Consider the following 14,010-nt stretch of genomic DNA (forward strand, 5'->3'; position numbering starts at 1 on the left):
CATACGTAGGAATTTCAACTGGTGGCAGAATGAGAGAGGTATTTTGTCGAGCTATAATCTCGTTGAATTCAGATTGCTTATTCAACAGTGCCAATAGACCAACTTGATTCCCTTCTCCTTGGTCCACTGGTCCATCTCGAGTTTGTACGGATGTTCCCATAGTAGCTAGTTTCGGTCTAGCACCCATTTGCTGAGCTGAAGGTTCACTCAACCTATTTAGGTTTTCCAATCCAAGGTATCCTGTGGACTTTTTTTTTTTTTAAATATTTTATTTTATTAGAAGTAAGTACAGTCATAAGGCACCAAAGTGCCTAATATATATTTTCATAATACATTTTATGTACAACTTCTTTTTTTTTTTTTATTACACTGAAAAAAGATTAGAATAAGAAAAAGAAGTTAGATAGTAAAGAATAGAAAGATGTGAAATATATAGTGTGTGAAAAAAGAAAACGAGTAAATGAAGAAAGTTGAGAGAGAGAATAGAGAAAAGAAAAGAAAATAAAAAAAAGAAAAGGAGACCATTATTTATAGTCTTGACCAACCCTCGTCCAGTCCTGAAACAGTTATTTTTTACAATTGTGTTGCACCATATGATTCCAAAAAAACGACGAATGGAGACCAACTCGTTATGAATTGGTCTGATTTATCCATTAGGAGGAATCGCATTTCCTCAAGATGAGCGGTGTCCAACATACTTGCAATCCACATTTTAAGCGTTGGTATTGATGTACCCTTCCAAAATTTAAGAATTAATTTTTTTGCTATTATTAAACCATAGTTAAGGAATAAATTTTGAGATGTGTTCAATTTATTCCCATCTTCCATTACGCCAAATATAATCATTTCAGTATTAGGTTCCAATCTTGTCTTGAATAATTTTGTAGCTAGTTTCGGTCTAGGTCTAGCACCCATTTGCTGAACTGAAGGTTCACTCAACCTATTCAGGTTTTCCAATCCAAGGTATCCTGTGGACTTTGACCGTGGAATCGATTCAACTGCCAATTCACTCTGAGCAGTTTTGGCTCTCTGTCTAGAGCTCATCGTCTTTGACGATCTAGAGCTGCATCTAGACCCTTCACTTTCCAGTATGTCCTTTCTGGCTTTAGTCACCTTCAACTTTGTATCTAATTCCAGTTGTTCCTGACATCGCGCCATCTCTTCTTGCTGTCGCTTTATCTGTCGCATCTTCTCTTCTTGCTGTCGGGCCATCTCATGTTTTTTCTTCATAGCATCCGCTTCTATTGAGAGCGCTGCTAACTCAGCCTTGGCTCCCAAACGAGCAGAAGCCCTCAAAACCGAACTGGCTGAGCTACCAGATTTACGGCCTGATCTTCGTGAAGATACATTTGAGATACTATCTCCCGGTTCTATTTCATCACCTTCTTCTTCATGTAGTATCTTCTTTTCTGCTACATTTACTTTTGTCAACTTGCTCTAACCATGCTTCTGCAGCATCGTTGGATTCATCATAATACTCCGTATTTTCGGAATCCCACTTATAATGTCTTTCACGTTCCTCTTGAGAACGCTCTGCTTCCAGCAGTGTGTCCTGCTTCTCTTTCAGCTCCTGGTTAAGGCTACTTATCAGGCGTAATTTCTCCTCCACCTTGTCCTGGTTCTCTTCTGATTCCATGAGTATCTTCACACTTTCAAACAGCCTTCTAATCCTCTTCCCCAACTTGTTCCTATCCAATTCAGCCTCCTTGAGAACATGACTTCGACCTTTCTCAGTGAGTTTAAGTTGTCTGGCTGGTCTTTCTTCACCACCATGTGCTCCTTCAAGCACCAAGCTATCTCGTCGTCTAAATTCATCTTCCATTCCGGCACTTTGTTGCTTCGCACTTCCAGCTATTAAGCTCGTCACTTGTGACATAATTTCAGATAACCACTTCTCTGCATTTTTCTTGAAACCATTGAATATCTTCTTCGTGTATTCATCCCACTGGGTATGACGTCTGCGTTCTTCCCAAGACAGCACTGAACACAGCAGTACATTCTGTTTCTTGCCAACCTCCTGGTAGAGGTTCCATAGTTGGCTCATATACGATTTCACCTCGATCACGTTCTGTTCTGATTCCATTAGTTTTTTCTGTGTATCAATTACTCTGGTAACCTGCAACCATAATTCATTTCTCTCTTTCTCGGTTTCCCTCAGACAGGCAGCGTGTGAAATATCTGTTTCTTCAAGTTGTCTGGGTCCTTCTTCACCACCACGTGGCTCTTCTGGCATAGCTCTGCCCTCATCTTCATCTTTATTCATGATTTAAAAGAGGTCTTGGCAGATTGCCAAGTCTTTAAATTAGTCGAAAAAGTCTCTGCTTCTAAGCGACTTTGTTATTATCAACAATTTCTTCCAAAACTAAAACATACCGATAATGTAGAGAACCTCTCTCTAATTCCAGGTGCAAAATAAATGATGCTAATTCAAATGGAATGCGCTTTATCATAAGAGATTCAAAACAATCCAAGGTCGGTCTGCCTTTCCCAGACACGCTGGAGAAAACAGCTTCTTGAGCTCTGTAACAGAATTCTTTTATTTAAAACCGTGATTTTAATTCAAAAGGTAATAATCGATTCGTACTCACATATCCAGTGATACGTCTTCAGATACGTTCCGATGCTGTTGATAGACCTCAAGGCTCTTCCGGGCCGAGATCTTCTTCAGTTCCACGAATGGAACCAATCTTCTTTCTTTGGCTATGCATCTCCGAGGTCTTAGCCCTGCCGTCTTCAATTAAATCTTCTGTCCCTCTCTCTGGGACTGGTATTTCTTCTTCAGTTCCACGACTGGAACCAATCTTCTATGGCTGCGCCTCTCCGAGGTCTTAGCCTGGTCGTCCTGCTCTGGCTGCGCCTCTCCGAGGTCTTAGCCTTCGCACTTCGACCTTCTGTCCCTATCTCAGGGACTGGTATTTACCCCCGCCGGAGGTTCGCTTCTACTTATCTTCTGTCCCACTCTCTGGGACTGGCAATTACCCCCCTGCCGGAGGTATCCTTCGACTTAATGTAGCGGCAGATTTTTCAAATCTTTCAGGAAATTAACTCCCTAGCCACTAATTGGGTGAGACGGGATAAGGGGAATATCTTCGGTACGCATGCAAGCTGCCTCAGAGACCTTCAGAGCTTCTCCTTTCATAAAGCTTCAGCACACTGTCTTTTGTTGAATATTTTCTTTATTGTAGATATAAAACAGTAAGATACATCCAAGGTTTTTCCGACTTGTTCCGGCAATCTTCTTCGAACTCCAGCTCATTACTTCAGATACTAGAAAACTCCTCGTATCTCCATGCATCACATGATCTTGACATGTGCCTCGACATGCTCGACATGTGGCTTGACATGTTCGAAGGATTAACCTTCTCCCTCTTCACTCCAAAACGAATCTAACCAACTAAACTACCACGCAAGCAGTTAAGCTGCATAAACACGCCCAAAGACACGTCATAAATCCCACCCACATTATAACGGGCAGTCTAAAATTTAAAGGAACATGCCATCCACAATGACATGCAAAACAGGCCAAATGGACACTACAGACGTAACTCCTCATAAAATAAAGATCAAACTTCAAACTGGTAAGTTCTCGTTTAATCTTACTATTCTTTTTAAAAGAATGGAAACTAATAACATCTGATGCATATATATTGTGCAGTTTTAGGGGGTTTAGAATTGAATTTTATCAAAATGAAAATCCCCCTACACAACATACTCCAAAAAGAATATATTCCTTCTCCAAAGAGGAGATGAGAAGAATTCAAATAGAAATTGAGATTTTGAGTAAAAAAGGGGTAATAGAGAAAACAACTTATCAAAACCATCAGTTTGTATCTAGTATTTTCTCTAGAACAAAAAAGGATGGGGGTACTAGAATCATTTTGGACCTCACAAGTCTCAACTCCTTTGTACAGTATAAGCATTTCAAAATGGAGACTTTTATTAATGCTTTGCAATTAATTTCAACAGAATGCTACATGGCAAGCATAGATCTCCAAGATGCATATTATTCTGTTGCGGTGCATGTGCAACATCGCAGATATTTGAAATTTGTCTGGATATCTCAGAAATGGCAGTTTAAAGCATTACCAAATGTGCTGAAATCAGCCCCCAGATTGTTTACAAAACAGCTGAAGCCAATTTTAGCTTTGCTAAGAGCTCAAGGCCATTTGATAATGGCTTATTTGGATGACATTTTAATTGTGGGAGATACAGAAGCCATGGCAACAGCTTCAGTTTAAAAAGTAAAACTCACATTTCAAAGAATGGGATTTGTCATTCACTCTGAGAAATCCAGACTGATACCTAATAAGATAATTGATTACTTGGGGTTCACTATTAATTCACACCACATGACAGTGAGCTTACCCAAGGAAAAGAAGCTGCTATTGATTGAGGGTTGTAAAGAACTGATTGCAGGCAAACAACCATCAATTAGGCAAGTGGCTAGTTTGCTGGGCAAGTTAATTGCTTCATTTCCAGCTGTCCAGCTGGGGCCACTCCACTATCAGCAATTGCAGAGAGCTAAAATTGCAGCATTAAAAAGACATGCTGGACGACTGGCGTAGACGTGAGAGCAGCGAGTAGTCGTGAAACTGCGAAGGAGTGCGCCGACGGGCCTGGTTCCGTGCTGTGTCTCGAAACTAAACTTAAAAACAACCAATAATAGTGCAAAAATGCGGAGGAATTTGGGGTAGAGTGTTTGCAGGAGCAAAGACTTGTTGAGGGGCTTTAGCTGCTAGAGGTCGTTCGAGTCACATCGCAGATTCTAGAGGCCCATGGCTTCAGAGAGTGGTGGGGCTGAGGGTGGTGGGTGGCAGACTGTAGGTAAGGAAAAGGGGGGCTCTAAGAGAGAGTCATCGAGCGGCGAAAGACCCGAAATGTCAGGAGACGAAGGAAGTAAAGTTAGGAGAATTAGAATTATTGAATAATTCGTCGTGCTGTTTAAAGTTAAAGGACCAAATCAAGGTGATGCAGGATTTAGAGCAGTGAATCCATTAAAAATTACCACCGCTTTGGAGAGCCAGATAGGCAGGGATTTTCAGGCCAAGATTCTGTATAATGGGATGTTAAGAGTTTGTTGCAAAGACAGAAAACAGTTTAATGATGCTAGGGGTGTGGGGAAATTGGTGGTCAAGGTGGAGAGTTTGGTCCCTAGAGGAAGACAGCAGGGAATAAAGGGAGTGGTGTATGGGATGTATGATGGCTTGTCTGAGAAGGAGATCTTAGACAACGTTAAGGGGGCCCAGGTAATTGATGTTGTGAGATTTAAGAGTAGGAATGGAGTCAGGGACCCGCCGGTCCTGCTTACGTTCAAAGATGGAGTACTGCCACAGAGAGTGTTTCATGGGAGTATGGCGTATCAAGTGAGGGAGTACATTAAACCACCGTTGCGCTGCTATAACTGTCAGAGGTTTGGACATGTTGCTGGGCCTTGTCGGGGTAAAAGAAAGTGCGCAAAGTGCGGTGGAGATCATGCAATACAAAATTGCAAGGCAGAGGCTCCTAAATGCCCTAACTGTGATGGGGATCATGCAGCAGGGTTTAATGGTTGTGAGCGCTTTGTTCAGGCGAAGCGAGTGCAGGAAGTGAAGGATCAGAACAACGTGTCATATGCAGAGGCAGCTCAAAGGGTGGCTAGAGAACGCGGAGATGTGAGCGCTGGGACTAGAGTGGTGCTAGGAAGCCAGATCACTGTGCCAAACTTGCCGTCGGCTTTTCCATCTGACATGTTGATTTTTAATAAGGAGTCATTTCTGTCTTTTGTTTCTGATGTGCTGGTAGGAGCTAAGAAAGCAGCTAACCGGTCAGATATCATCAGGTTAGTGGTGGGGGCAGCTGAAAGGTTCCTCAGTGTGAAGCAGTTGCCAGAAAAGTTGCATCAATACATGACGGAGAGTCAGTGAGGTGGATGATGGTGATCCTCATTAACACCATAATGTTTTATATACTTCAATGGAACGCCCGGAGTCTGATTGGAAATGGTCAAGAGTTAAAGAGATTTGTTGATGAATTTAAAGAAGCACCAGAATTAATATGTATCCAAGAGACATGGTTAAAGCCCTGTCTAGATTTTGTAATCCCAGGTCATGAATGTGTGCGATTAGATAGGTCTGATAGATCAGGTGGGGGTTGTGCAACTTTTGTTAAGACTGGGTTGCAGTATAGGAAAGTTGACATTAATTCTAATCTTGAAGTTTTGGCTGTGGAGGTTTGGAGCAGCCAGAATTCTATCACTGTGATAAATTATTATAGCCCCTGCCAACCCTTGATATTGTCAGATTTTGATGAGATAATGGAGAAGGTAAGGTGTCCTGTTATATGGATTGGAGATTTTAATGCGCATAATCCTTTATGGGGTAGTGATCACAGGGATAAAAATGGTGATATTGTTGAAGAATTTCTAGACAAGTATGAGTTGGTATTGTTAAATGATGGAAGGCCGTCTAGGTATAATATTGTGAGAAATACACTGGGTAGTGATCATTATCCAATTTTATGTAGGTTTGGTAGGGATTTGAGGAGAGAAGTGGCAAAGAAAGTCCCTAGATATAACTTTTCTCAGGCCAAATGGGATAAATTCCAAGAGAAGGCTCAAAGTTTAGTTGGAGAGGTTAATAGTGAGGGTTCTGTAGATAGTTGGAATACTTCCATTAGTCTCATGATTCATGAGGCAGCTTGTTGTACTATTCCTGTGAAGCAGGAACCTAGGTCCCGTATGTCTGTTCCTTGGTGGAATAAAGAATGTGATGAAGCTGTAAGGAATAGGAATATAGCCTATCGAAAATTAAGAAAGTATCCAATTTTGGTCAATGCAATGGAGTACAAGCGGCTAAGGGCAGTAGCAAGACGAGTTGTAAAGGAAGCAAAGAGGAATAGTTGGAGGAAGTTTTGTGGTACGCTAGGCCCGGAATCTCCAGTAAGGCATTTGTGGTCAGCTGTGCGTAGAATGTCAGGAGTATATAAAATAAGTTTGTTACCAGTGTTGCAGAAGGGTGAGGTGTAGCAGTCTCCAATAAGGAAAAAGCAGACATGTGTGTTGACAGTTTTCAAGCAGTGCATCAGAGAGCATGGGAGTGGAGAGGTGTAGAAAGAGAACTGAGCTGATGGCAGTTAATCAGTGGAAGCTGGAGAGGAGTTTAGTAAATGATAATACCTTTAATCTGTTTTTTACCATTAAAGAGTTGAGGGATGCAATTATGTCTGGGGCAAATACCACCCCGGGGAGAGATAGGTTGTCGTATGAGTTATTTAAACATCTGGATGATACTGTACTTGATGAAATCTTAGCTTTGTTTAATACTGTGTGGGCAGAGGGTTATTTACCAAAGGAATGGAAACATGCAGTCGTGGTCCCTATCTTAAAACCGGGCAAAGAGGCATCTGACCCTAGTTCATATCGCCCTATAGCGCTCACAGCAGTGCTCTGTAAAATTATGGAGAGGACGGTAACCAACAGACTAGTTTATTTTTTAGAAACCAGAGGACTATTTGTTGATGTACAGAATGGCTTTAGGAATGGAAGGTCTACAATGGAGTCTGTATCAGTTTTGGATCAGGATATTAAAAGGGCATTTAGAAGCAAGGAAACAGTAGTGAGTGTATTCCTTGATATTGAGAAGGCATATGACTCTTTGTGGAAGGAGGGATTAATGATTAAAATTTTTGACTTGGGAGTCAGGGGACGAATGTTCAACTGGATTAAGGATTTTTTATTGAATAGAACAATACAAGTAATGGTTGGTAGTGTCAGCTCAGAGACTGTAGAAATAGAGAATGGAACCCCGCAGGGAAGTGTTATCAGTCCAGTTTTATTTAATATCATGATAAACGACATATTTTGTAAATTAGAGAGAGGATTTGGTCTGTCTTTGTTTGCAGATGATGGGGCCATCTGGAAAAGAGGTCGTAATGTAGAGTTTGTTTTAAAACAGATTCAAAGAGTGTTGGTGTCTGTAGAGGAATGGGGGAACACATGGGGCTTTAAAACCTCTGCCTCTAAGACTAAATATATGGTATTTGGTTTTAAAAGAAAGTTACGTAAGTTAGGGCTGTATATGTATGGGTCTCTATTGGAGAAGGTAAAGGTTTTTAAGTTTTTGGGTGTTTGGTTTGAAGAGCGTATGACTTGGGCTGTGCATGTAGGTAAAATTGTGTTGAAGTGTGAACAAGTTCTGAATGTTATGAGAAGTCTGGTTGGGTGTGAGTGGGGGGCCAACAGGGAGACAATGCTGCTAATTTATCAGGCCATGATCAGATCTTCTCTTGACTATGGGTGTTTTGTGTATGGGTTTGCGTCTAAAACTGTTCCGGCTAAGCTAGATGTGTTGCAGGCAAAGGCTTTGAGGCTTGGCTGTGGAGCCTTCAGGACTTCCCCAGTCCCTGCCCTGATTGTTGAAATGGGAGAAATGCCCTTATGGTTAAGGCGCATTAAGCTAGGGTTACATTACTGGGCTAAACTTTGTGGGTGTAATGATACCTTCCCAGCAAGGTGTTTGTTGCAAGAGGTTGATGATGGTAACCAATAACACATTTTTTGTCATTATAAATCAGTGGGCTAGGAAGCTGGGTTTGGAACAAGGGGGTATTATAGAGCACACAATAAGGCTACCTGTGCCCTATTGGGTTCTTCCTGAACTGTTTATTGAGCTTACTTGTCTTCAGGAAAAAGATAAGCGTGAGGTGACTCCAAGAATAGTGGAATATCTTAATTCAATCAGTGAGAGCACTTTGATTGTTTTTACAGATGGATCAAAAGATCCAGTTAGTGGGAGAGCTGGGTTTGGAGTGTATGTGGAGCAGCTTGGGTTGAAGATTGGCCGGCGCATTTCTGATGGAAGCTCTGTTCTCACGACTGAATTAATGGCAAATCAATTAATTATGGTGGATTGAGGAAGCCAGTTTTAGAGAAGTCATTATCTGTTCTGATTCTGCAGCTGCTCTTGAAACTTTAAGAGTAGGGAAATCTAAAGCTCGTCCTGACATTCTAAATGAAATCTTGAGTGTGTTTTCTAGAATTGGGTTTGCGTGTAACATCACTTTTTGCTGGGTTCCCGGGCATGCTGGGGTGAGGGGGAATGAGCAGGTGGACCTCATAGCAAAGGAGAGTTTAAGAAGAGAAATAGATATCCATGTATCATTGGGGAGAGTGGAACTGAGAGAAATAATTAAAGAGGGCTTAACAAAAGAATGGCAGAGCGGATGGGAAATGGAAGTCAGGGGTAGACATTACTTTTCTATACAATCTGAAGTTAGGAAAATATGTTTCTGTACATCTCTGTCCCGTAGGGACTCAGTTAAACTGTGTAGATTGAGGTTGGGACACTGTGGGTTAAATTACTATTTGTGCATTGTAGGGAAACATGTTTCTGGCTTGTGTGAATGTGGGAGTAATGAGACAGTTAAGCATGTTTTCCTAGAATGTAAAAAGTACAGGGTTGAAAGAAAAGTATTGTTTGTTAGACTGACAGGACTTGGAGTTGAGGCTTTTTCTGTTTTATCCTTGTTTGGACACAGTGAGAAACATCAACTGATATCCAGGGCTGTTCTTCAATTCCTGCAAGTTACAGGATTGTATGTAAGAATTTAGTTCAAACTTTGACCTGTGGAGGGCAGTAATACGCTTAGCAGCGTCTACACTGCCGGAATCCTACAAGAAGAAGAAGTAGAAGACATGCTGGACGATGGAGAGGGGCGTGGCCGGCGGTTGAACCGTGCGGCAGGGGAGCTCCCGTGTGGAAGGGAGAGAGGGACTAGGAGTTGGCGGTTGGCATAAACTGGTTTGTGACTGGATCAAATGGCAACTCAGGTAGGATTAGGGGATGACGAAGATCAAGATGATAGGGCTTTTGGTGACTGGACGTCAGTGTCTAGTCAGAGATCAGGGAGGAATCAAGGAGAAGGAGGAGTCGGGCAAAACGAGCTCAGCCAAAGCAGCAAAAGGAGTTTTGAAGGGAACAGTTCAGAAGAGGATAGAAGAACGGTTCGGAAAAAGGTTGAAAGGAAGGAGGTTAAAATAATACTGAAATTCAGAAAGGAAGATGAGCATGTCAATTTAAGTCCGATAGCTTTATCCAGGGAGCTAAAGAAGAAGGTAGGAGAGGTGGAAACAGCTAAGATTTTGAGAGACGGGAACTTGTTAATAATATGTAAAACGGAGGAGCAGAAAAATAAGGCTCTGAAGATTGAAAGTGTTTGCAAGAAGATGGTCAGTGAAAGAAAGACTCTGGGTGAGAGTAGAGTGACAAGGGGAGTAATAACAGGTATTCCTGTAGATGAAGACCTGGAGAAACTCAAACTGAGTATTTTTGGTGGCCAGGTGAGTGTAGCTAAGAGATTGTTAAGGACAGTGGAGGGTAAGAGGGTAGAGAGCTTGTCTGTGCTTCTGGAGTTTCAGCAGTCTGAACTACCAGAAAAAGTGAGAATCGGATGCATGAGCTTTCCAGTGAGGCCTTATATCCCTCCACCGCTCCGATGTTATAAATGCCAGAGGTATGGACATATAGCAGCAGTGTTTAAGGGGAAGAAGAGGTGTCCCAAGTGTGGAGGAGAGCATAGATTTGAAGAGTGCAGAGAAAATATGCAGGATAAATGCTGCAATTGCGGAGGACCGCACAGGGTAACGTATGGGGGATGTGAAGTCAGGAAGAGGGCTGTGGAGATTCAGCAAGTGAAAACAGTAAGTAACATAAGCTACTCAGAGGCAGTGAAGAAGGTGCAAGGACAAAGGGGAAGAGTGGATATTAATGGGAGAGAGAAACATCCGTTTTTGAGATCAGAGGAAAGTCAAGCAGTCAAAACTCACACAGAACTGACGGCTGATAAGCTTATTGTTTTCATTGCATATGTAATCAACTGTGCTGATCAGGGTAAACACAAAAGAGAAAAAATAAAAATCATTGTTAAGGGAGCAGAGAAGTTTTTGGGTTTAAAAGAAGTATCATGGGAGAGTATCAATACAAAACTTGAAGCAGATGGAAGGCAGGAAGGTTCTGGTGATAGGTCAAATTGATTATATTACAATGGAACGCAAGGAGCATAATAGCAAATGGACAAGAGTTTAAAGGATTCATTAAAGAGTTAAAGAGGAAACCAGATGTCATATGTATTCAAGAAACCTGGCTTAAGCCTTCATTAGACTTTGTCATCAAAGGTTATGATAGTATCCGTAGAGATGGGGGGAGGGCAGTGGAGGGGGGTGTGTAATATTTATAAAGCAAGGAATACAGTATAGATTGTTGGTGAAAGGAACAGAATTAGAATATTTAGTGGTTGCAATTTGGACAAGAGAAGGTAAGGTTAAAATTGTTAATTTTTATAATCTGTGTAAAAGGCTTTCAATGGAGTTGATGGATGAACTTGTTGGGTATTTAGGGGGGAAAGTTATATGTTGTGGAGATTTTAATGCTCATAGCACGTTGTGGGATGATTCTAATGATGAAAATGGGATGGTGATTGAGGATTTAATGGAGAGTAAAAACCTTGTGTGTCTTAATGATGGAAGTGGGACACGAATCAACATCAGAACAGGGTCAGAATCAGCCATGGACCTCACACTAGTGTCAGACTCATTGGCGGGTGTTTGTTCATGGGAAGTAATTCGAAGAACAATGGTAGGAAGTGACCACTACCCGATAGAAATAGTAGTAGGAGTGAGTTTAGAGGAGTATAATACAGAGAGAATACAGAAGTGGTCTTTTAATGGTGCTGATTGGGAGAAGTTTAAGATTATTAGTGATCAAGAAATGGGGAAAATTTATATTTATGAAGATGTGGATAATTTAAATATTTCTGTTTGTGAAGCCATTTTAGAGGCAGCAACGAAGTCCATTAAGAAGAAAGGAGGTAAGCACAACAAGCCGAGTGTACCATGGTGGACTAAGGAGAGTGACAAAGCAATTAAGTGTCGAAATAAAGCTTTTAAAATTTTGAAAAGAAATCACAATTTTCAGAATCATATTGAATACAAAAGGTTGCAAGCAAGTGTAAGAAGAGTAATAAAAAATGCAAAGAGGGAATTTTGGAGGACATTTTGTAACTCAGTGGGAAGGGAGACAAAAGTAGGTCAAGTTTGGGGAATGATAAGGAGAATGAAAGGAATTAAAAGAGAATACAAATATCCAATCCTAACTGACGGTGAAATTACAGCAGTGAAAGATGAAGAGAAAGCAGAGATGTTGGCAAAATCTTTTGCTAAAATTCACAGTTCAGACAATGTTAGTGAAGAAGGAAGAAAAGGAAAAGAAAATACCATAGCAGAGAATATACAGTTAATACGACATGAGGAAGACACTAACGATGTTCTTAACAAACCATTCACAAAGACAGAATTCAACCGAGCTCTTAGAAAAACCAAGATGTCAGCACCAGGTAAAGATCAGATTTGTTACACCATGTTAAACCATCTCAGTGAAACATCCAAGGATTTTTTGTTAGAATTTAATAATAAAGTGTGGGAGGGTGGGAAATTACCGCAAAGCTGGAAGGAGGCAGTAGTAATCCCAATAGGAAAGCCAGGTAAAGATCTGACAAACCCAGGGAATTATAGGCCTATTGCATTAACATCCAACATATGTAAAGTAATGGAAAAAATGGTAATAGAAAGGTTAACATATTATGTAGAAAATAAAGGATATTTATCCAATTACCAGAGTGGTTTTAGGAAGGGGAGAAACACCATGGATCCAGCTATATGTTTAGAACATGAAATTAGGAGAGCACAAATTAACAGAGAAAGTGTAGTAGCTGTATTTTTTGATATTGAGAAAGCATATGATATGATGTGGGGAGAAGGGTTATTAGTGAAACTAGGTAAGTTGGGGATTAAAGGTCGTATATTTAAATGGATTAAGGATTTTTATATGGGAGGTCAATACAAGTACGAGTTGGAAATCAATACTCAGGAACATTAGATATTGAAAATGGAACACCTCAAGGGAGCATAATAAGTCCTTTACTATTTTTAGTAATGATAAATGATGTGTATGAAGAAATTGTAAATGAAATGGGAGTTTCACTGTTTGCGGATGATGGGGCAATCTGGAAAAGGGGGAGAAATGTGAAGTTTATTGTGCAGAAACTACAGAGGGCTATAATAAAGGTACAAGAGTGGTCATATAAATGGGGATTCAAATTTTCTGTGGAAAAGACAAAGATAATGTTTTTTACTAGGAAGAAAATTGGTAGTGAGGTTAAACTAAAATTATATAACCAGGAATTGGAGAGAGTAAAATACTATAAATTTTTAGGTTTATGGTTTGATGAGAGGATTACATGGATGGTTCATATTCAGAAAGTAGTGGACAAATGTAAGAATATACTTAATGTAATGCGATGTTTAGTTGGATGTGATTGGGGGGCAGATAGAACAGCTTTGAAGGCTATATACACTGGGTTAATTAGATCTGTGTTAGATTATGGTTGTGTGGTGTATGGGTCCGCATCAAGTACTTCTCTTAAGAAAATAGACAACATTCAATATCGGGCATTGAGAATATGTACAGGTGCAATAAAAACAACTCCAACAGCAGCATTACAGGTTGAAATGGGGGAGATGCCTCTAGAGATGAGAAGGATACAGCTTTCATTGAATTACTGGATTAACCTACAGGGCCACAGTCAAGAACACCCAGCACAAGTTACTGTCAAACCATGCTGGGAAAAGGAGAGAAGGGAAACAAAAAGTTTTGGATGGACAGTGACCCAGAGAGCATTACAAATCAGCATAGCACAATTAAATGTGGTTCCAACGGTTCCATTACCTTCAATTCCACCTTGGATACTTCCAGATGCAACAGTAGACTTTACAATATTAGAACAGAAAAACAAGGATAAACAACATATGTATAATTCAGTCATCATACAGGAATACATTGACAGATACTACAGTTTTGTCCAAATTTATACAGATGCATCAAAAGATTCAGTAGATAAAGTAGGAGTAGCATTTATTGTACCAGAATTTCACATCAAAGTAGGGAAGAGGATCAATAATGAGGTCTCAGTATACACAGG

Source organism: Amblyraja radiata, chromosome 30 (assembly GCF_010909765.2).
Source record: "Amblyraja radiata isolate CabotCenter1 chromosome 30, sAmbRad1.1.pri, whole genome shotgun sequence".
Lineage (NCBI taxonomy): Eukaryota > Metazoa > Chordata > Chondrichthyes > Rajiformes > Rajidae > Amblyraja > Amblyraja radiata.